At 47.5% G+C, this 2938-nt stretch overlaps 1 protein-coding gene across 1 annotated transcript in view; it reads right to left on the bottom strand.

Moving 5' to 3' along the window:
* The window catches only part of SKAP1 (src kinase associated phosphoprotein 1), a gene marked incomplete at its 3' end in the record, with an annotated part of 116873 nt that overhangs the window by 96110 nt on the left and 17825 nt on the right, over positions 1–2938 (bottom strand). The window lies entirely within an intron of this gene.

Below are 2938 nucleotides of genomic sequence, written 5' to 3'. Positions count from 1 at the left end.
TTTTTATCCCCATCTCCCTGCTCTGCATTGGGATTTACTGCTCCTGATGGCTCCAGGCAGGGGACTTTTCCTGGGAGAAGCAGCAGATCTGGACCCAACCCCTCTGGACACACCTGGAAATTCTCTGCTGCCTCACACCCGTTTTTTTAAAGCCTCATTTTTCCTAAATCTCATTTTAAAATACCCTGTATTAAAAACGTCCTAAATTACATTTAAAAATGGGAACAACTCCCTCTCTCTGTCTTGCATGTTTTCACTACTTATGAATATTTTAAGGAACTCTACTGTTCAGCAAACACACACACAGAGCACTTCAGAGAAAAAAAACCATTTGGGATGAATTTTTGATGGAAAAACAAAAGGGCTGTGGTAAGCTCAGCGAAAATAAATCTGGTTTTAGTCATCTGTTTGGGGCTGTTTTCCTCAAAATAAAAGTAAAAAGCCACTGCCTCCCACTGCACCCACTGGGAACCATTTCAGTGAGAACAAGTACAAGGAAATGAAGAGTTCTCTGGGCAGGGCTGTGCTGAGGGGACCCCAAACCCAGGAGGGTCTGGAGGGATGATTCCAGCCTGGAGAGCTGGGCTGGGACAGCAGAGCCCCATTCCTCCATCCCTGACCATCTGTGTCTTCAAGCAGAACGTTACAGAGCCATTTGTGCTCCTGAGCATCCCAAAATCATGGAATCATGGCGTGGTTTGGGTCGGAAGGGACCTTAAAGATCATCTCATTCCACCTCCTGCCACGGGCAGGGACAACTTCCACTATCCCAGGCTGCTCCAAACCTCACCCAAACTGGCCTTGGACGCCTAAAAAATACTGTCTAGGCATTAATCAAAATAAAATCAACCCAAAATACTGCATAGACATCAATGATCTCATTTAACTCCCACCTCATTGGTTTTTTACACATCTTTGTGGTTTGGGACTTGGAGGAGGTGACAATTTAATTCAAACTCCCATCCCAGCAACTCCAACCCCCAGCCCTGCCCCCGCAGCTCTTATTCGGCCCCACAAACACCTTTTCCCTGTTTAACCCTTCCGTTTGCTTCACTCCCGGTCCTTCCATTCCCTTCCCAAAGTGCCACCTCTCCGTCCCAGCCTCTCCCCCCCGTGTGTCCCCGATCCCTTGCAGTACCCAGAACGGCCTCTCGCCGCTCCCTCGCACCATTCCTGGCTTTCCCTGCCTTCCAAACCCGAGCTGTCGCCGAGCATTTCCCCTGGAATGAAACCCGGGAAGAGCACCCAGGAATTCCAGGGAGGGCTGCGACCCACCCGGGTTTTCTCTGCCAGGTTCCCCCAGCTCCCTTCCCGCACAGGGGAGGTTGTTGCAAGACCTGCATCAAATTTATAAAGTGTATAAAATGCTTCCCAGGGGCAGCCAGCCCTCCTCCAAAGGGGAAAATCAGGGATCTGTGCAAAGGGAACCAAAGGAATAAGGAAAAAATAGAGTTGTGCAGTGCAGCCAACATCTGGGATTTGGGGCACGGCAGCTCCTGCTCCAGATCCTAAACCCTGCTGGGTTCCATCTTCCTGACAACCACACTCATGGACCCAAATCATCCCCCAGACCCACACACTCCTGTTTCAGGCAGATTTTTGCTCGATGGGGAATTTTGAGATCAATTCTATTGATTTTCAGCAGGTCGGGGTGTTTGGAGTCACCGAGGTTTTGGTTCTCGGGGGGGGTTTTCACAGCAAGGTTTTGACTCCAAGGAGCTCAGCTGCCTTTCCCAGATATGCTACAAGTTGTGCTCAAACCCTTGAGAAAACTCTTCACTGGATAGTCCAAAGAAAATCCCAAACCTTCCAAAAAAAAAAACCAAAAAAACCCTCAAAAAAAAAAAAAACCAAAACCAACCAACCAACCAAACAAACAAAAAACCAAAAAAATCCCCAAACAAACAAAAAAAACCTCTTCCTTTGCCACATCAAACTGTTCTTTCAATGCCTTGGCAGTGCAGCCAATTCCTACCTGCTTTTCCCAGTCCTCTTATCAAGCTGTTCAGGCACAGGAGATTTATTTTTAGTCATAAAGTCACCCCTGATTTTGTTGTTCTCTGGCTCTTTTCCCCCCAGAAGGCCCCAAGTTCTCCCCACCACCTCTCCTTCCCCCAGCCAGGCTCCCAACCCGGGGTTCAGCCCCTCCAGCTGATGTCCAAGTCCATGTTCACACCCTCAGATCCTCCTGTTTCCTTAGCACACTTTTCCCAGACAATATTAATTCCCAAGATGACACAGGGGGGACACATTCAGAGACACCTGGAGACCCAAACACTTGCCCAGGAATTCCCAGTGGGAATTGAAGTGAATTAAAACCCACTCCTTTACAAACCTCTCCCTCACACCACTCAAGCTTCCAATTCTAGACAAGAATAAAGAAGATTTCAAAGGAACAAAAGCACATCCCTCCCTCCACCCTTCGAATCGTGTGGACCCTCCCCATTTAAAAAAACCTAATTTTGAGCCTTTTATGTGTTCAAACCTCAAACCCTCTCTCCCTGGGTGTGTTGTTTTTTTTTAATTCTGCACACAGCTGTCTGTTGTACTTCCCCAAATGATGCCAGATGCTGGGTTCATCAACCCAACGCAGGCAAACAATGGTTTGAAAGCAATTAGAAGCACCGAGGCTGCACCGAGGCTCATATTAAAATGTGATAACACAGTTCTGGGGGGAATTGCAGGAGCTGCTGCTGCATTTCTGACATTTCTGTGCTGCCAGACACGGGCAGGATGGGCTGGAAGCAGGCCCTGATCAAGGAGGGGACACACTGGAATTTATTCCTGGAGCAAAGGAAGGATCAGCTGAGTTGGGACACTCAGAAGGGGTTTTATTGCAGTTGTTTGAACACTGATCTGTGTCTGTGCTCACCATTGTTTAAGGGAAATTTAATTTAAGGAAAATTTAAGGAAAATTTAAGGAAAATTTAAGGAAAAT

Source organism: Neopelma chrysocephalum, unplaced genomic scaffold (assembly GCF_003984885.1).
Source record: "Neopelma chrysocephalum unplaced genomic scaffold, ASM398488v2 Primary Assembly neopelma1_118, whole genome shotgun sequence".
NCBI lineage: Eukaryota > Metazoa > Chordata > Aves > Passeriformes > Pipridae > Neopelma > Neopelma chrysocephalum.
This window is presented reverse-complemented; position numbering and strand designations above follow the sequence as displayed.